This window comes from Oncorhynchus keta, chromosome 13 (genome assembly GCF_023373465.1).
Source record: "Oncorhynchus keta strain PuntledgeMale-10-30-2019 chromosome 13, Oket_V2, whole genome shotgun sequence".
Classification (NCBI taxonomy): Eukaryota; Metazoa; Chordata; class Actinopteri; order Salmoniformes; family Salmonidae; genus Oncorhynchus; species Oncorhynchus keta.
Window position 1 is genome coordinate 35,263,519 of NC_068433.1, and position 21,570 is coordinate 35,285,088.

The following is a 21,570-nucleotide window of genomic DNA, read 5'->3' on the forward strand; positions in this document are numbered from 1 at the left end:
CCTCCTCTCCACCATCTCCGAGTTGGGCATCTCCGGCGCGGCCCACGCTTGGATTGCGTCCTACCTGACAGGTCGCTCCTACCAGGTGGCGTGGCGAGAATCTGTCTCCTCACCACGCGCTCTCACCACTGGTGTCCCCCAGGGCTCTGTTCTAGGCCCTCTCCTATTCTCGCTATACACCAAGTCACTTGGCTCTGTCATAACCTCACATGGTCTCTCCTATCATTGCTATGCAGACGACACACAATTAATCTTCTCCTTTCCCCCTTCTGATGACCAGGTGGCGAATCGCATCTCTGCATGTCTGGCAGACATATCAGTGTGGATGACGGATCACCACCTCAAGCTGAACCTCGGCAAGACGGAGCTGCTCTTCCTCCCGGGGAAGGACTGCCCGTTCCATGATCTCGCCATCACGGTTGACAACTCCATTGTGTCCTCCTCCCAGAGCGCTAAGAACCTTGGCGTGATCCTGGACAACACCCTGTCGTTCTCAACTAACATCAAGGCGGTGGCCCGTTCCTGTAGGTTCATGCTCTACAACATCCGCAGAGTACGACCCTGCCTCACACAGGAGAGCGGCGCAGGTCCTAATCCAGGCACTTGTCATCTCCCGTCTGGATTACTGCAACTCGCTGTTGGCTGGGCTCCCTGCCTGTGCCATTAAACCCTACAACTCATCCAGAACGCCGCAGCCCGTCTGGTGTTCAACCTTCCCAAGTTCTCTCACGTCACCCCGCTCCTCCGCTCTCTCCACTGGCTTCCAGTTGAAGCTCGCATCCGCTACAAGACCATGGTGCTTGCCTACGGAGCTGTGAGGGAACGGCACCTCAGTACCTCCAGGCTCTGATCAGGCCCTACACCCAAACAAGGGCACTGCGTTCATCCACCTCTGGCCTGCTCGCCTCCCTACCACTGAGGAAGTACAGTTCCCGCTCAGCCCAGTCAAAACTGTTCGCTGCTCTGGCCCCCAATGGTGGAACAAACTCCCTCACGACGCCAGGACAGCGGAGTCAATCACCACCTTCCGGAGACACCTGAAACCCCACCTCTTTAAGGAATACCTAGGATAGGATAAAGTAATCCTTCTCACCCCCCTTAAAAGATTTAGATGCACTATTGTAAAGTGGCTGTTCCACTGGATGTCATAAGGTGAATGCACTAATTTGAAGTCGCCTGATAAGAGCGTCTGCTAAATGACTTAAATGTAAATGTAAAATGTAATACCAAGGCAGAGTGTAGTATCAATACTTAGGGGTCATAGGTCATACCAAGGCAGAGTGTAGTATCAGTACTTAGGGGTCATAGGTCATACCAAGGCAGAGTGCAGTATCAGTACTTAGGGGTCATAGGTCATACCAAGGCAGAGTGTAGGATCAATACTTAGGGGTCATAGGTCAGACCAAAGCAGAGTGTAGTATCAGTACTTAGGGGTCATAGGTCATACCAAGGCAGAGTGTAGTATCAGTACTTAGGGGTCATAGGTCAGACCAAGGCAGAGTGTAGTATCAGTACTTAGGGGTCATAGGTCAGACCAAGGCAGAGTGTAGTATCAGTACTTAGGGGTCATAGGTCATACCAAGGCAGAGCGTAGTATCAGTACTTAGGGTCATAGGTCAGATCAGTGGTCACGGTTAATATGCATGGACTAGGAAACAAACTTTAAAGCCATTTTTCTCAGATTCACTGTTTGTGTAGATGCTCTTTGTCTCTGTAGGACAGTAGTTCAGGTGGCTGTTTGTCTTTGTAGGACAGTAGTTCAGGTGGCTGTTTGTCTTTGTAGGACAGTAGTTCAGGTGGCTGTTTGTCTTTGTAGATGTTCAGGTGTTTGTCTTTGCAGGACAGTAGTTCAGGTGGCTGTTTGTGTAGATGCTGTTTGTCTTTGTAGGACAGTAGTTCAGGTGGCTGTTTGTGTAGATGTGTTTGTCTTTGTAGGACAGTAGATCAGGTGGCTGTTTGTCTCTGTAGGACAGTAGTTCAGGTGGCTGCCCTTGCACTTAGTCTGCCTGTTGTCATGGTTACACCTTCCTGAAAACATTGACTCCATACTTTGCTGAAACCTGTTCTGCCAGTTCATGTCCTTAAAGACTAGAATGTTCCAATGTGGTTAGCCAAAGAGATGACAAGATAGTTCACACAGGCATCGAGGGTAACTGTCAAACAGACATGTCACATTTCTGGTTGGTCCATAACTAGTTTCCTGCTTGTAGCAGGCCGTGTTAACAGGAATCCTCTTCTAACTAGAAGTCATGTGATTTCATGAGGATGTTGTTCTGCAGTGAGAGTGTAATGCAAGTCAAGGTGTCCTGGGATGAATGTCAACTAGATTTATAAACATCATTGTTAAATTAACTGTTGTAATAAAAAAACATCAATGCTGTCATTTTCTTTATGTTGGTTCGCTTTTAAAGTGTTTGATTGTCACAGACATCAGATTGGTTCTGTGAAATGTGTTGTTGTACAGGGTCAGTCATAGTAGTATGATAGGTGTTGTTGTACAGGGTCAGTCATAGTAGTATGATAGGTGTTGTTTTACAGGGTCGTAGTAGTATGATAGGTGTTGTTGTACAGGGTCAGTCATAGTAGTATGATAGGTGTTGTTTTACAGGGTCAGTCATAGTAGTATGACAGGTGTTGTTTTACAGGGTCCTAGTAGTATGATAGGTGTTGTTTTACAGGGTCAGTCATAGTAGTATGGTAGGTGTTGTTGTACAGGGTCAGTCATAGTAGTATGATAGGTGTTGTTTTACAGGGTCAGTCATAGTAGTATGACAGGTGTTGTTTTACAGGGTCATAGTAGTATGATAGGTGTTGTTTTACAGGGTCAGTCATAGTAGTATGATAGGGGTTGTTTTACAGGGTCAGACATAGTAGTATGACAGGTGTTGTTTTACAGGGTCAGTCATAGTAGTATGATAGGTGTTGTTTTACAGGGTCAGTCATAGTAGTATGATAGGTGTTGTTTTACAGGGTCAGTCATAGTAGTATGATAGGTGTTGGTTTACAGGGTCAGTCATAGTAGTATGATAGGTGTTGTTTTACAGGGTCAGTCATAGTAGTATGATAGGTGTTGGTTTACATCTCATATCTGACCATATCTGTTACTGACCCACCACTCTAACCACTAGTCTATCTGACCATACCAGTTACTGACCCACCACTCTAACCACTAGTCTATCTGACCATACAAGTTACTGACCCATCACTCTAACCACTAGTCTACCTGACCATACCAGTTACTGAAACCACCACTCTAACCACTAGTCTATCTGACCATACCAGTTACTGACCCACCACTCTAACCACTAGTCTATCTGACCATACCAGTTACTGACCCACCACTCTAACCACTAGTCTATCTGACCATACCAGTTACTGACCCACCACTCTAACCACTAGTCTATCTGACCATACCAGTTACTGACCCACCACTCTAACCACTAGTCTATCTGACCATACCAGTTACTGACCCATCACTCTAACCACTAGTCTACCTGACCATACCAGTTACTGAAACCACCACTCTAACCACTAGTCTACCTGACCATACCAGTTACTGAAAACACCACTCTAACCACTAGTCTATCTGACCATACCAGTTACTGACCCATCACTCTAACCACTAGTCTACCTGACCATACCAGTTACTGACACCACCACTCTAACCACTAGTCTATCTGACCATACCAGTTACTGACCCACCACTCTAACCACTAGTCTATCTGACCATACCAGTTACTGACCCACCACTCTAACCACTAGTCTACCTGACCATACCAGTTACTGAAACCACCACTCTAACCACTAGTCTATCTGACCATACCAGTTACTGACCCACCACTCTAACCACTAGTCTATCTGACCATACCAGTTACTGACCCCACCACTCTAACCACTAGTCTATCTGACCATACCAGTTACTGACCTACCACTCTAACCACTAGTCTATCTGACCATACCAGTTACTGACCCACCACTCTAACCACTAGTCTATCTGACCATACCAGTTACTGACCCACCACTCTAACCACTAGTCTATCTGACCATACCAGTTACTGACCCACCACTCTAACCACTAGTCTATCTGACCATACCAGTTACTGACCCACCACTCTAACCACTAGTCTACCTGACCATACCAGTTACTGACCCACCACTCTAACCACTAGTCTATCTGCCCATACCAGTTACTGACCCACCACTCTAACCACTAGTCTATCTGCCCATACCAGTTACTGACCCAACACTCTAACCACTCGTCTATCTGACCATACCAGTTACTTACCCACCACTCTAACCACTAGTCTATCTGACCATACCAGTTACTGACCCACCACTCTAACCACTAGTCTATCTGACCATACCAGTTACTGACCCACCACTCTAACCACTAGTCTATCTGACCATACCAGTTACTGACCCACCACTCTAACCACTAGTCTATCTGACCATACCAGTTACTGACCCACCACTCTAACCACTAGTCTATCTGACCATACCAGTTACTGACCCACCACTCTAACCACTAGTCTATCTGACCATACCAGTTACTGACCCACCACTCTAACCACTAGTCTATCTGACCATACCAGTTACTGACCCACCACTCTAACCACTAGTCTACCTGACCATACCAGTTACTGACCCACCACCCTAACCACTAGTCTACCTGACCATACCAGTTACTGACCCAACACTCTAACCACTAGTCTATCTGACCATACCAGTTACTGACCCACCACTCTAACCACTAGTCTATCTGACCATACCAGTTACTGACCCACCACTCTAACCACTAGTCTATCTGACCATACCAGTTACTGACCCACCACTCTAACCACTAGTCTATCTGACCATACCAGTTACTGACCCACCACTCTAACCACTAGTCTATCTGACCATACCAGTTACTGACCCAGTTGTTAGGAGTGTTTATCAGACCATGTGGACACCTCCTAGTGGTCTGGTTGTTAGGAGTGTTTATCAGACCATGTGGACACCTCCTAGTGGTCTGGTTGTTAGGAGTGTTTATCAGACCATGTGGACACCTCCTAGTGGTCTGGTTGTTAGGAGTGTTTATCAGACCATGTGGACACCTCCTAGTGGTGGGGTTGTTAGGAGTGTTTATCAGACCATGTGGACACCTCCTAGTGGTGGGGTTGTTAGGAGTGTTTATCAGACCATGTGGACACCTCCTAGTGGTGGGGTTGTTAGGAGTGTTTATCAGACCATGTGGACACCTCCTAGTGGTGGGGTTGTTAGGAGTGTTTATCAGACCATGTGGACACCTCCTAGTGGTGGGTTGTTAGGAGTGTTTATCAGACCATGTGGACACCTCCTAGTGGTCTGGTTGTTAGGAGTGTTTATCAGACCATGTGGACACCTCCTAGTGGTGGGGTTGTTAGGAGTGTTTATCAGACCATGTGGACACCTCCTAGTGGTGGGGTTGTTAGGAGTGTTTATCAGACCATGTGGACACCTCCTAGTGGTCTGGTTGTAGGAGTGTTTATCAGACCATGTGGACACCTCCTAGTGGTGGGGTTGTTAGGAGTGTTTATCAGACCATGTGGACACCTCCTAGTGGTGGGGTTGTTAGGAGTGTTTATCAGACCATGTGGACACCTCCTAGTGGTGGGGTTGTTAGGAGTGTTTATCAGACCATGTGGACACCTCCTAGTGGTGGGGTTGTTAGGGAGTGTTTATCAGACCATGTGGACACCTCCTAGTGGTCTGGTTGTTAGAGTGTTTATCAGACCATATGGACACCTCCTAGTGGTCTGGTTGTTAGGAGTGTTTATCAGACCATGTGGACACCTCCTAGTGGTCTGGTAGTTAGGAGTGTTTATCAGACCATGTGGACACCTCCTAGTGGTCTGGGTTGTTAGGAGTGTTTATCAGACCATGTGGACACCTCCTAGTGGTCTGGTTGTTAGGAGTGTTTATCAGACCATGTGGACACCTCCTAGTAGTCTGGTAGTTAGGAGTGTTTATCAGACCATGTGGACACCTCCTAGTGGTCTGGTTGTTAGGAATGTTTATCAGGCCATGTGGACACCTCCTAGTGGTGGGGTTGTTTAGGCCATGTGGAGTGTTTATCAGACCATGTGGACACCTCCTAGTGGTGGGGTTGTTAGGAGTGTTTATCAGACCATGTGGACACCTCCTAGTGGTGGGGTTGTTAGGGAGTGTTTATCAGACCATGTGGACAACTCCTAGTGGTGGGGTTGTTAGGAGTGTTTATCAGACCATGTGGACACCTCCTAGTAGTGGGGTTGTTAGGAGTGTTTATCAGACCATGTGGACACCTCCTAGTAGTCTGGGTGTTAGGAGTGTTTATCAGACCATGTGGACACCTCCTAGTGGTCTGGTTGTTAGGAGTGTTTATCAGACCATGTGGACACCTCCTAGTGGTCTGGTTGTTAGGAGTGTTTATCAGACCATGTGGACACCTCCTAGTGGTGGGGTTGTTAGGAGTGTTTATCAGACCATGTGGACACCTCCTAGTGGTGGGGTTGTTAGGGGAGTGTTTATCAGACCATGTGGACACCTCCTAGTGGTCTGGTTGTGAGGAGTGTTTATCAGACCATGTGGACACCTCCTAGTGGTCTGGTTGTTAGGAGTGTTTATCAGACCATGTGGACACCTCCTAGTGGTCTGGTTGTTAGTAGTGTTTATCAGACCATGTGGACACCTCCTAGTGGTCTGGTTGTTAGGAGTGTTTATCAGACCATGTGGACACCTCCTAGTGGTCTGGTTGTTAGTAGTGTTTATCAGACCATGTGGACACCTCCTAGTGGTCTGGTTGTTAGGAGTGTTTATCAGACCATGTGGACACCTCCTAGTGGTCTGGTTGTTAGGAGTGTTTATCAGACCATGTGGACACCTCCTAGTGGTCTGGTTGTTAGTAGTGTTTATCAGACCATGTGGACACCTCCTAGTGGTGGGTTGTTAGTAGTGTTTATCAGACCATGTGGACACCTCCTAGTGGTGGGGTTGTTAGGAGTGTTTATCAGACCATGTGGACACCTCCTAGTGGTCTGGTTGTTTGGAGTGTTTATCAGACCATGAGGACACCTCCTAGTGGTGGGGTTGTTAGGAGTGTTTATCAGACCATGTGGACACCTCCTAGTGGTCTGGTTGTTAGGAGTGTTTATCAGACCATGTGGACACCTCCTAGTGGTCTGGTTGTTTGGAGTGTTTATCAGACCATGAGGACACCTCCTAGTGGTGGGGTTGTTAGGAGTGTTTATCAGACCATGTGGACACCTAGTGGTGGGGTTGTAGGAGTGTTTATCAGACCATGTGGACACCTCCTAGTGGTCTGGTTGTTAGGAGTGTTTATCAGACCATGTGGACACCTCCTAGTGGTCTGGTTGTTAGGAGTGTTTATCAGACCATGTGGACACCTCCTAGTGGTGGGGTTGTTAGGAGTGTTTATCAGACCATGTGGACACCTCCTAGTGGTCTGGTTGTTAGGAGTGTTTATCAGACCATGTGGACACCTCCTAGTGGTCTGGTTGTTAGGAGTGTTTATCAGACCATGTGGACACCTCCTAGTGGTGGGGTTGTTAGGAGTGTTTATCAGACCATGTGGACACCTCCTAGTGGTCTGGTTGTTAGGAGTGTTTATCAGACCATGTGGACACCTCCTAGTGGTCTGGTTGTTAGGAGTGTTTATCAGACCATGTGGACACCTCCTAGTGGTGTGGTTGTTAGGAGTGTTTATCAGACCATGTGGACACCTCCTAGTGGTGGGGTTGTTAGGAGTGTTTATCAGACCATGTGGACACCTCCTAGTGGTGGGGTTGTTAGGAGTGTTTATCAGACCATGTGGACACCTCCTAGTGGTCTGGTTGTTAGGAGTGTTTATCAGACCATGTGGACACCTCCTAGTGGTGGGGTTGTTAGGAGTGTTTATCAGACCATGTGGACACCTCCTAGTGGTCTGGTTGTTAGGAGTGTTTATCAGACCATGTGGACACCTCCTAGTGGTCTGGTTGTTAGGAGTGTTTATCAGACCATGTGGACACCTCCTAGTGGTCTGGTTGTTAGTAGTGTTTATCAGACCATGTGGACACCTCCTAGTGGTCTGGTTGTTAGGAGTGTTTATCAGACCATGTGGACACCTCCTAGTGGTGGGGTTGTTAGGAGTGTTTATCAGACCATGTGGACACCTCCTAGTGGTGGGGTTGTTAGGAGTGTTTATCAGACCATGTGGACACCTCCTAGTGGTGGGGTTGTTAGGAGTGTTTATCAGACCATGTGGACACCTCCTAGTGGTCTGGTTGTTAGGAGTGTTTATCAGACCATGTGGACACCTCCTAGTGGTCTGGTTGTTAGGAGTGTTTATCAGACCATGTGGACACCTCCTAGTGGTGGGGTTGTTAGGAGTGTTTATCAGACCATGTGGACACCTCCTAGTGGTGGGGTTGTTAGGAGTGTTTATCAGACCATGTGGACACCTCCTAGTGGTGGGGTTGTTAGGAGTGTTTATCAGACCATGTGGACACCTCCTAGTGGTCTGGTTGTTAGGAGTGTTTATCAGACCATGTGGACACCTCCTAGTGGTCTGGTTGTTAGGAGTGTTTATCAGACCATGTGGACACCTCCTAGTGGTCTGGTTGTTAGGAGTGTTTATCAGACCATGTGGACACCTCCTAGTGGTGGGGTTGTTAGGAGTGTTAGGAGCCCATGTATTTATAGCCACTATGCTGCATCAGTTGATACAGGTGATAATATAGACAGACAAACCCCATCATGCTTCAGTCTATGTATATGATAGACACTATGCTGCATCAGGTGATCAGATGTAGACAGACAAACCAGACCATCATGCTTCAGTCTATGTATTTATAGACACTATGCTGCATCAGGTGATACAGGTGATAAGTGTTTATCAGACAAACCCCATCATGCTTCAGTTATGTATTTATAGTCACTATGCTGCATCAGTTGATACAGGTGCTTTTACAATAAGCATTATCACATCTAGCTGAAGTTCATAAAAAGAGCACCTACAATAGTAATAAACCCTTCATTCACCAGTATCCTGAACATAGCCATGGTGTTTCTGGGATAGAGGGTTTATATAACAGTCAGTACTACAATAGTAATAAACCCTCCATTCACCAGTATCCTGAACATAGCTGGGTGTTTCTGGGATAGAGGGTTGATATAACAGTCAGTACTACAATAGTAATAAACCCTCCATTCATCAGTATCCTGAACATAGCAGGGTGTTTCTGGGATAGAGGGTTGATATAACAGTCAGTACTACAATAGTAATAAACCCTCCATTCATCAGTATCCTGAACATAGCAGGGTGTTTCTGGGATAGAGGGTTGATATAACAGTCAGTACTACAATAGTAATAAACCCTCCATTCATCATTATCCTGAACATAGCAGGGTGTTTCTGGGATAGAGGGTTGATATAACAGTCAGTACTACAATAGTAATAAACCCTCCATTCATCAGTATCCTGAACATAGCTGGGTGTTTCTGGGATAGAGGGTTGATATAACAGTCAGTACTACAATAGTAATAAACCCTCCATTCATCAGTATCCTGAACATAGCAGGGTGTTTCTGGGATAGAGGGTTGATATAACAGTCAGTACTACAATAGTAATAAACCCTCCATACATCAGTATCCTGAACATAGCTGGGTGTTTCTGGGATAGAGGGTTGATATAAAAGTCAATAGATTCAGCAATACAGTAAGATTCTGAGACACAATCATTCCTATTGGTCAGCTGCAGGGAACCGCCCAAGTCTCTGCTGTCATCTAGAGGGTGTTTCTCTGTACTGCTTGACACATGGAGACCCAATAGAGGCCCAGTGGTTAGACAGGGTACATCCAAGAGCCTCTGCTGTCATCTAGAGGGTGTTTTTCTGTACTGCTTGACACATGGAGACCCAATAGAGGCCCAGTGGTTAGACAGGGTACATCCAAGAGCCTCTGCTGTCATCTAGAGGGTGTTTCTCTGTACTGCTTGACACATGGAGACCCAATAGAGGCCCAGTGGTTAGACAGGGTACATCCAAGAGCCTCTGCTGTCATCTAGAGGGTGTTTCTCTGTACTGCTTGACACATGGAGACTCAATGGAGGCCCAGTGCATGTGCTCAAAGTCAGAACCAAACAATTGTTTGTCAGGCTGGGATCTATAAAGCAGTATGTTCTTCAATTAGATGCCAACTAATATTCATACAGGGACAATAGGTGGGGCAGGAGGAAGAATGGTGGTCCTGATTTACACAGGGGCAATAGGTGGGGCAGGAGGAAGAATGGTGTTCCTGATTTACACAGGGACAATAGGTGGGGCAGGAGGAAGAATGGTGGTCCTGATTTACACAGGGACAATAGGTGGGGCTCCTGGTCCTGATTTACACAGGGACAATAGGTGGGGCAGGAGGAAGAATGGTGGTCCTGATTTACACAGGGACAATAGGTGGGTCAGGAGGAAGAATGGTGGTCCTGATTTACACAGGGACAATAGGTGGGTCAGAGGAAGAATGGTGGTCCTGATTTATCAGGGACATGGTGGGGCTCCTGGTCCTGATTTACAGGGACAATAGGTGGGGCAGGAGGAAGAATGGTGGTCCTGATTTACACAGGGACAATAGGTGGGTCAGGAGGAAGAATGGTGGTCCTGATTTACACAGGGACAATAGGTGGGGCAGGAGGAAGAATGGTCCTAGGGTCCTGATTTACACAGGGACAATAGGTGGGGCAGGAGGAAGAATGGTGGTCCTGATTTACACAGGGACAATAGGTGGGGCAGGAGGAAGAATGGTGGTCCTGATTTACACAGGGACAATAGGTGGGGCAGGAGGAAGAATGGTGGTCCTGATTTACACAGGGACAATAGGTGGGGCAGGAGTGACAATAGGTGGGGCAGGAGGAAGAATGGTGTGGTCCTGATTTACACAGGGACAATAGGTGGGGCAGGAGGAAGAATGGTGGTCCTGATTTACACAGGGACAATAGGTGGGGCAGGAGGAAGAATGGTGGTCCTGATTTACACAGGGACAATAGGTGGGGCAGGAGGAAGAATGTGGTCCTGATTTACACAGGGACAATAGGTGGGGCAGGAGGAAGAATGTGGTCCTGATTTACACAGGGACAATAGGTGGGGCAGGAGGAAGAATGTGGTCCTGATTTACACAGGGACAATAGGTGGGGCAGGAGGAAGAATTGTGGTCCTGATTTACACAGGGACAATAGGTGGGGCAGGAGGGAAGAATTGTGGTCCTGATTTACACAGGGACAATAGGTGGGGCAGGAGGAAGAATTGTGGTCCTGATTTACACAGGGACAATAGGTGGGGCAGGAGGAAGAATTGATATAACAGTCCTGATTTTCACAATATCCTCTTTTTGAGATTGTTGTTATTCTCCAATATGTTTTTCTTCAGTGTTGCTGTCAAGGGAATTTTGATCAATGATGACTAATTATGTATACATTTCAATCAGGACTGACTAATCAGAATACTATTATGTTACTGTATATGTACTAATCCGAATACTATTACGTTACTGTATATGTACTAATCACAATACTATTATGTTACTGTATATGTATGAGTTTTCTTTCTTGATCCCAGTACTGAATATAATGTGTGTGAATGTGTTCAAGAGTTAGAACAATGACTGTCTGTTCCTTGGTAGAAATGAATCAACGATATCTTCAGACTGGCTAGAATGCTTTTCTACACAGGAAGATCTTGACTCATAAATTATATGATCTTAATAGGGAGAGAGGATGTGAGAACCATACAGCCTTTGTACTGGAACGGAGATGGCACGGGTTGGTGCTGAAACTAATGACGTCATTTTCAGTTAACCTGTGCTAAACTGTATCTATGTTCAGTATTCTCGTGGTCTAATGGTCTAATGTTGTTATGGTCTAATGTTGTTATGGTCTAATGTTGTTATGATCTAATGTTGTTATGGTCTAATGTTGTTATGGTCTTATGGTCTAATGTTGTTATGGTCTAGGATAAAGTAATCCTTCTCACCCCCCACTTAAAAGATTTAGATGCACTATTGTAAAGTGGCTGTTCCACTGGATGTCATAAGGTGAATGCACAGAATTTGTAAGTCGCTCTGGATAAGAGCGTCTGCTAAATGACTTAAATGTAAATGTATAAACTCTGCTGATTGACTTTAAGACTGGGCTCTGTCCATTATTATAGAATAAGGGTCTTACAAATCCTTATGAATTGACAGAGTGTTTAATTTTAATTGGATATTAAAACATAGAGAGAAAATTTAATTCCTGTAACAAATTGGTCCCTGCCATCTGGAGGGCGTACGCCGAATAAATCGTGCACGAGCGGGTCTGGTCCCGTTATCAAAGACCTGGCCTCTGAATTGAGGGAAAGACCAGGCCGATGTACACCTCAGACCACAGGGACGGTGACTAGATCAAACGAACAGTGCTTTTCCCAGTCGGCAGCAGGTCAGTAGCCTTTATTCTCGAGATACGATAATCAGAATGTTATATTTTTATGAATCGAACGGACATACGATGAACTTAAAGAGAAAATGGAAAATGTGTGCATTATAGCTTAGAATTACTACATTTTTTTTAAAGGAGCTAAATATCGTAAGGATAGTCTGAAAAGATGCTACAGCTAGCAACGGAATTGCTAGGCATTCAATGGGGCTATATAGTGCAACGCTTTGGACTATAAAATAGGTAAGAATAGTTTAATCGTAAAAAGTTGTGATTGTTTTCCCGAGTATTGATTTTGGTTAGGTAAAGAAGTTAACGTATTCTAAAAAATACTATCTGTTTTTTCAAGAATTAAAACCTCTTATCCTCTTAGAACTCCATCCCGCATGCGGGATCGTGACTACAGCCTCAAGCTCATTACCATAACGCAACATTAGCGATTTCTGAAAATTGCAAATGAAATGAAATAAATATGCCTGTTCTCAAGCTTATCCTTTTCTTAACAACACTGTCATCTCAGATTTTCAAAATATGCTTTAGAACCAGAGAAAATCAATAATTTGTGTAAGAGTGGTGATAGCTAGCTTAGCATTTAGCGTTAGCATTTAGCACGCAACATATTCACAAAAACCAGCAAAGGGATCAAATAAAATAATTTACCTTTGAAGAACTTCAGATGTTTCAATGAGGAGACTCTCAGTTACATAGCAGATGTCCAGTTTTTCCTGAAAGATGCTTGTGTAGGACAAACGTTCCGTTTTGTTACTATGCATTTGGCTACCTAACCGTCACCTAAACTTTTTTTTTCCGAATTAACTCCATAATATCGACTGAAACATGGAAAACGTTGTTTGAATCAATCCTCAAGGTGTTTTGTCATATATCTCTTCATTGAAATGCCAGTTCTAGAAGCATGGTTTTTCTCAGAATTCCATGGAAAAATACTGGTACAGCTGACTTTTGCGCACCAATTTCCACGCAGACACCATGCGGGACACTTGGCAAATGTAGGCTCTTATGGGCAATCTTCCAATGATATGCCTAAAATACGTCACAATGCTGCAGACACCTGGGGGAAACGATAGGAAGTGTAGGCTCATTCCTGGGGCATTCACAGCCATATAAGGAGACAATGCAAAACGTGCCCTCCAGAAATGTTGATTTCCTGGTCACTCAAACATCTTGGTTTTGCCTGTAGATTTTGTTCTATGGCACTCACAGTGAAAATCTTTGCAGTTCTGGAAACGTCAGAGTGTCTTCTTTCCAAAACTATCAATTCCAAGCATAGTCGAGCATCTTTTCGTGACAAAATATTGCGCTAAAAACGGGCACGTCTTTTTATCCAAAAATGAAATACTGCCCCTATCTTAGGTCTAACAGGTTATCTGTTTTCAAGGGACAAGTCCACGTTTATCACAGTGGTTTGAGTGTATGGCAGTGTATAAAATATTTTGGGACGACAATTTGAGATGAATGAGACTGAATGAGTTACATGAAACATCGAGAGATTTAAAACAAATGATGTGAAGGGATTATCATAATTATTAGGTTTCGTTGTTGTAGTAAACGTTTGGGTTAAGGGGATTTCCCTGTTACCAGAGACAATATATCTTAAAGGGGTACACTCACATGGATTATTAGGAGTTTTAATTAGACAAGTGAATAACGTATTGGGAATAGAGTCGTAATTAAAATACTAAGTCAAAGACGAGACAGTTACTTAAATCAAAATGAATTCTAAATAATAAAGAAGAGACAATTTACGATTTATGCCCATCAAAATGTTTTATAAAATTAGCGAATGTAGAGATTGGTTGAAATAATAATTCAAGATTTGAAGAGATGTTGATAAATTAGGTTTGGTTTATCGAACAACAATTATTTACAATTCATTGAAAGTCGTTAGAGGTTGTGATGACATCAATTAGGCACCTTTATCGAACCACGGAAATATGTTGTGACTAGGGATGCTGAGATAATTGTTTGTCTTTTAGAAGGAAAATGCATGCATTATTGTTTTGAGTCACTTTTCAGAATTCAGGAAAGATGCTAAAAACGAGCAGTTGATTCGCTAGGTGGGCATCATAAGATTTGTGGCGTTTATTTGGACTATATTAGGCTATGAGAAAGGGAGACTGGATGTCTGAATCAAAACATTGTGATAATGGCTGATGGTTATTGATTCCTGGTTTGATTGTTTATGTAAATGATGTTGTGAACAATCTTGAGGAACTAGCAGATGTAAATGGAGAAAAAGCATTATAGTTTTTTGTATAAGTTTGTTTTTTGCTGATAAAAGTGGTTTGTTTATTTGGTTACTGGTTATGGTCAAATTTAGGGTTTGCTTTAACTTAATTAAACATTGTATTCTGGTGTGTTTAAGTAGGATTCCTTATTCCGGGATGGATGGAAGTTATCTAAAATATGTAAATTGAAGGAGCCATGGGAGAATGCGTTTACATTTTTATTAAATATCTGGGATTAAATTACGGATTTCTTACACTGAGAAATGTGCAACATTTGCGGCAGAGGGAAAAAGTAATACATTGGATAATAATGTTATCAGGTTAATTGTATCTAAGGGTAGCATGTTCATTTAAGTTAACATATACATTGACATTGTTTAAAACTGATGATTAATGATTTGAGGTAAAGGGGAATTATCATTAGGTTTAGTTTATAGTTCACTTTTGAGTTTCTGAATCGAAGTAGCATAGTGAATGCTGTGACGACCCTCCCACTCTGTCTGCCGTATTCTCTCTTTGTTCTTGTTTCCTTATTAGGATGCTGGTGGGCGGAGTTGGGAGGGTCAATGGGAAACACCTGGGCCCGGTGTCTCCCAGGATAAATACACCACTTCCCCATTCATGGAGGAGACTCTCTCATGCAGACACACCTGGGCCCAGTGTCTCCCAGGATAAATACACCTTTCCCCATTCATGGAGGAGACTCTCTCCATGCAGACACCTTTATGGATTTTGTTGTGGTTTTTGGGTTGTTTGCGACAGCATCTTTCAACACCCTGCATTATCACATTCATGCAAAACACTCACTTACACTACGGACTACTGATTACACACACCATTGATATTTTCCTTAGTTGCTTTTAGTTAATAAATATGTATTTTGTTACGCCTTGTCTCCACGTTGTCTCCCTTTTGTTACGGGCTTTGAGCAGGTTCGTGACAATGCTAATTAGGCGTGTTGTGTTCTTCTGGGAAAATTGAGGTTTAGGTGTCTCACTTTTAGATGTTTCCTGGGATTATAATCTTGGGGAGAATCAGGCCGTAAACGACCAAATTGAAAAAGGCCTGGAAGTTTTGATTATCCATTAAGGTTTGCAAATATATACACATAAAACATTTGTTAGGACTATTTGTTTTAGTGCAAAGGTATTTTAAAGAGGCACGCTCAAATATGGAACTTTTTTTATTTTATGAGTTTTAATTACACAAGTGAATTTTTTTATTTTAAGGATAAAGGGTTCTTTAATATGTCTAATGTAGTATGGAATATGACTATAAAAGGGTGGTATGACCTATTGACCTTATCATGGCTATCTTTTGGGGTCTGATCAGCCTCAGGGAGAGCCATTTGTATAATGAATGTGTGGTCATTTTAAGGTAAATTAATTATAATAATATATGCCATTACTTTTAGTTTTTCTAAGGTAAATTAATTATAAGAAGGACCACTAATGGAGTTTTAGTTTGGGGTTTAGAATTATTGTTTGAATCACTGAAGAGAAAGTGTTTCAGGATTCTGTTTTACAATATTAGCTGTGAAGTTTTGAATTGGCTATTATTGATTATTTGATTTGGTATTAAAACAGAAAATAATCCTATTTATCAAATGAGAATAAATAGGGGAGATAAAACATGGTCCTATATTAAATTTGTTATTGTCAGATAGACACCGTATTAAGCCAATAGGGTATGGAAGGATTACATATGAAAAATTTGTTCGTTTTAGTTCTTAGGGGTGATAAATTACTGTAGATAAAGAATTCCACACTATGCCTCATTTATATTAAATTCATGTTATTGATTAGATAGAATACTGAGAGATCCCTGAAGGAAAATCAGATTTTAGATAAAGTCAAACAGTGAGACGCTTAGTGGCATTTTGAGAGATAGGAGAGAAAGGAATTACTGTTTAAATGGGTAAATATATATATATTTAATAACATATATAAATATCATAGATACTTCTTAAACTAGATAAGACACTGGACAGAGAATTGATACAGGATTGAGATGAATGGATGCCCAAGGGAGAATTGGACATACATGATAATGTCAGAAAATAAGGATAATTTACTAATCCTACCTAAGTCATTATTTAGGGTAGATAAGGTTGTTACCTGGGCAGAGCCAGGTATCAAAAGGGGGGGTGGGTAAGTTAGTGGCCTATTGGATAAGAAACTAATAATAAAAAAAAAAGTTTTTTAGCTAACAAATAGGCATATAAATTAAAGATATAATCAGCTAAAACATATGACAAACTAGTTGTTAACCAAGCCTGTATGTCCAGGATTTTATGCATTACAGGTGAACTACAGGTGAAGTCACTCAATCCAGTCCCAGAGGCTTGTTGGGGGGACCATACCAAGGACTCCTGATGACAGATAGCTGAAAGAGCTACCCGGATTCATGTCACACGGCGGGAGGGTAAGACACTCTGAACTGTCAAACAATAAACAGTGTTCGAGAGGAGAACTGGAATTAACAGAATTAATCAATGAAGAAAATCATTCCTGTCTTTTCACCCCTGTTTTTGTTCATAGAAGTGAAGATGTGTCTGGCTCTTGCTAGTGATGTGTTCTCGAAGAGGGTGGGGCTTCACATGGGCGCTGTTCGTCTGAGCTGTCTTATCGTCCATATTCCTGATACAGCACGTCCCACCTGAGTATTGGTAATCCTACCTGTCCTATCACCCTGTTTTTGTTCATAGAAGTGAAGATGTGTCTGGCTCTTGCTGTTCACGAAAGCAGGAATGCCAGATAATGACAGTTGTATTGATTGCACTATTTATATCCCCAGGTTCCCCTTAAATCAAGACTTCCTCCCTTTACAGTGACCGGAGGAGATTATTACCGTTTGGTACAGTACTCTTGGGAAATGATGTCAGGGCGAGGTTTTACCGACAGATTGGACAGGATTATGCTACTTTGTACATTTGGGAATGCCTTTCACACTCATTCAACACCAAGACATGAAGTTTAGCCAAATGGGAAAAAGAGTTACTCCATCCGGGTCTCTTGATGACAAAGTATACATTGATAACATTGGGGTTCCACGGGGGTGCTAGATGAGTTCAAAGCAAGAAATCAGATCCTAGCAGGATTAGAGTTAAGTATTTCCGGGTGGTCTACTCTCAATAAGAACGTGGACTGGATTAATTATATTTATGATAATCAACAGAGCTTTAACAAGTATACCAGAGATGCTATTAAAGGTTTTGCAGAACAGACTGAAGCAACCAGCCTGATGGCTTGGCAGAATATAATTGCATTAGATATGTTATTGGCTGAAAAGGGAGAAGTATGCGTGATTATTGAGACCATGTTTGTGCTTACATCCCAAATAACACAGCTCCGGACGAATCAGTGCCCAAAGCCTCAGCTGGTTTGACCACCCTGGCTCACGGTTTGGCAGAAAACTCTGGGGTGGATACTTCTCTGACTAATTGGGTTTGATAGTATGTTCAAAAAATAATAATATTATGATCACTGTATTATGGGCTACATTCACCTGTGTGACTGTTTAGTTTTATGGGGCTGTTGTCTAATTCCCTGTGTATGAGGCCTTATTTCCAGGACTCTGGAGAAATCGATGACAATAGATGGTGAGGTACCAGGGGATTCCAGGTTCTGACCCGCGGAGTGCTGATTGTCTACAGGACAAGTGGATGAATCTGGATCCTTCAGTTGCGGGGAATTTATGTTTGAAGATACCATTTTTGATGTTTAGGGAGGCTAGGTTGTATCCCGTTTCAATAATAGACTGTTTTTTTATGATTGTAATGAAAATCCTGATAAGAAGAGTTATGATTCTGATGTAGGCCTGAGAAACAATTATGGCGAATGCAAGTGTTGCGTTATGTTTAGGTGATGTTTTGATGACAAGAAATATCTCTAATAAAAATAGAAATGGGCTTTTTAATATTACAATATAACTACAATGTGTGATTGGATGTATAATATTTAATCAAAGGGTGGATATGTTAAGGGAATTTTTATCAATGATGACTAATTATGTATACATTTCAATCAGGACTGACTAATCAGAATACTATTATGTTACGGTATATGTGCTAATCAGAATACTATTATGTTACTGTATATGTATGAATTTTCTCTCTTGCTCCCAGTATTGAATATAATGTAGTCAAGAGTTTAGAACAATGACGGTCTGTTCATTGGAACAAATGAATGAACTATCTCCAGACTGTCTAGAATGCTTATCTACACTGACTGACCTTGGCTCTAGGTGAGGAGGGAAGGCTTGAGATCTATAGAGCCTTTCTACCAGTGTCAAGAAGAGACGGAACATTTAGAAAACGCTGACGTCATTTTCAGTTTATAACTTGTGGTAAAATGTGTATGTACTCAGTACTCTCTTGAATAAAGGCTGTTACTTGACTTTAAGAGTGGGACTCTGTCCATTCCTATAAAATAAGGGTCTTACAAATCCTTATGAATTGAGTGTTTTCTATCCACCAGTAATAATAATATGCATATATTCCCATCTGGGACTGAGTAGGAGGCCGTTTACTCTGGGACTCCTTTCATCCAAAAGTGAAAATACTGCCCCCAGCCTCAACAGGCTAGCCAAACCAACCGTAGAACCACTGAACGCTCCTGTTAGGTTAGTGCTGGATTAGAGTTAGGTCAGGTTGGGTTAGGATTAAGGATAGAGTTGGGTTAGGGTTAGGTTAGTGCTGGGTTAGAGTTAGGGTTAGGGTTGGGTTAGGATTAAGGATAGAGTTGGGTTAGGGTTAGGGTTAGTGCTGGGTTAGAGTTAGGGTTAGGGTTGGGTTAGGATTAAGGATAGAGTTGGGTTAGGGTTAAGGTTAGTGCTGGATTAGGGTTGGTGTTAGGGTTAGGGTTGGTTTAGTGTTAGGGTTAGGGTTAGGGTTGGGTTGGTGTTCAGGTTAGGTTTTGGTTAGGGTTAGAGTTGGGTTGGTTAGGGTTGGGGTTGGGTTAGGGTTAGGTTGGTGTTAGGGTGTAGGGGCTAAGGATATGGTTAGGGTTGTGAATAGGGTTGGGTTGAAGCTAGGGTTAGGGTTAGGGTTAGTTAGGTAGAGCTGGGTTTGGGTTGGGTTGGGTTAGGTAGGGTTGGGTTAGGATTGGGTTAGGGTTGGTTTAGGGTTGGGTTAGTGTTGGGTTGGGTTAGGATTGGGTTAGGTTTGGGTTGGGTTAGGTTAGTGTTGGGTTGGGTTAGGATTGGGTTGGGTTAGGTTAGGGTTAGTGTTGGGTTGGGTTAGGGTTGGTTAGGTTGGGTTGGGTTAGGAGGGTTAGTGTTGGGTTAGGGTTAGTGTTGGGTTAGGGTTGGGTTAGGTTTAGGGTTGGGTTAAGGTTGTTGGGTTGGGTTAGGGTTAGGGTTGTTAGGTTTAAGGTTAGTGTTGGGTTAGGGTTAGGTTGAGTTAGGGTTGGGTTAGGGTTAGGTTTTGGGATAGGGTTAGGCTAGAGGTTGGGTTTGGGTTAGGATTGGGTTAGGGTTGAGTTGGGTTGGGTTAGGTTGGGTTGGTTAGGGTTAGGTTTGTTAGTTGGGTTAGGGTTACTTAGTTAGGTTTGGGTAGGGGGTTGGGTTAGGGTTGGATTGGTTAGGGTTAGTGTTGGGTTGGGTTAGGCCAAGGTTACAGTTGGGTTAGGTTAGGCTAGTGTTGGGTTAGGGTTAGGATTGTTGGGTTTGGGTTAGTCTGGGTTAGGGTTAGTGTTGGTTAGGGTTGGCCAGTGTTGGGTTAGGTTGGGTTGGGTTAGGGTTGGGTTGGTTAGTGTTGGGTTAGGGTTATAGTTGCTGTTGGGTTAGGGTTATAGCTTAGGTTTCTGTTGGGTTGGGTTAGGTTAGTGTAGGTTGGGTTAGGGTTAGGGTTAGGCTGGGTTGGGTTAGGTTAGGGGGTTAGGTTAGGTTGGGTTAGGGTTAGGATTGGGTTAGGGTTAGGGGTTGGGTTTGGGTTAGGGGGTTAGGGTTAAAGGATATAGTGTTGGGTTTAGGGTTAGGTTAGGGTTGGGTTTTAGGATTTAGGGAGGTTAGGTTGGGTTGGGTTAGGGTTAGGGTTGGGTTAGGGTTTATAGGGTTGGTTTAGGTTAGTGTTGTTGGGTTAGGTTGGGTTAGTTTGGTTAGGTTAGGTTGTTGGGGGTTGGGTTAGGGTTAGGCTTAGGTTTGTTAGGGTTGGGTTAGGGGGTTAGGGTTGGGTTAAAGATATAGTTGGGTTAGGGTTTTGGGTTAGGGTTAGGTTGGAGGGTTGTTGGGTTAGGGGTAGGGTTGGGTTAGGTTAGGTTAGTTAGGTTGGGTTGGGTTAGGGTTAGTGTTGGGTTCAGGGATTGGGTTAGGGGCATTGGTTTTTAAGGTTAGGGTTGTGGGTATTCCTTAAAGGGGGTTTCAGGGCTCTCCGGAAGGTTGGGTTAGGTTGGGTTAGGAGTTGGGTTAGGGTTGGGTTGGGCCAGGCTAGCGGGAACTTAGGAGTGGTAGGGTTAGGATTAGGCCAGAGGTGGATGAACGCAGTGCCCTTGTTTGGGTGTAGGGCCTGATCAGGCCTGGAGGTTGAGGTGCCGTTAGGCCAGTGGTTAGGGTTGAGGTTGGGGTTAGGTGGTTGGGTTAGGTTAGGGTTAGGCCAAAGAGAACTTGGGAAGGGTTGGCTAGGTTAGGGTTGGGGTGTTGTTGAGGCAGGTTTGGTTAGAGTTGGGTTGACAAGTGCCTGGATTAGGACCTTAGGTTGAGGGATAGGGTTAGTCTGTTGATAGGCATGAACTTAGGTTTTTAGGGTTAGGGTTAAGGGTCTTAGGGCTTGGGTTAGGTTGGGTTGGGAGATTGGGTTAGGGTTAGGGTTAGGGTTGGGTTGGGTTGGGTTGAGGGTTGGGTTTGGGTTAGGGAAGGCTTGGATTAG

At 43.6% G+C, this 21,570-nt stretch overlaps 1 protein-coding gene and 1 long non-coding RNA gene across 3 annotated transcripts in view; both read right to left on the bottom strand.

The window, feature by feature from the left end:
- LOC118373656 (ankyrin repeat and BTB/POZ domain-containing protein 3-A-like) overlaps window positions 1-21,570 on the bottom strand; it is a 218,558-nt gene that overhangs the window by 127,820 nt on the left and 69,168 nt on the right. The window lies entirely within an intron of this gene.
- On the bottom strand, window positions 3,109-3,872 carry LOC127906787 (uncharacterized). The gene is made up of 3 exons (XR_008062851.1): window positions 3,768-3,872; window positions 3,224-3,449; window positions 3,109-3,178 (listed from the first exon to the last, which is right to left on the bottom strand). It is a non-coding gene; the product is annotated as an uncharacterized LOC127906787 (long non-coding RNA).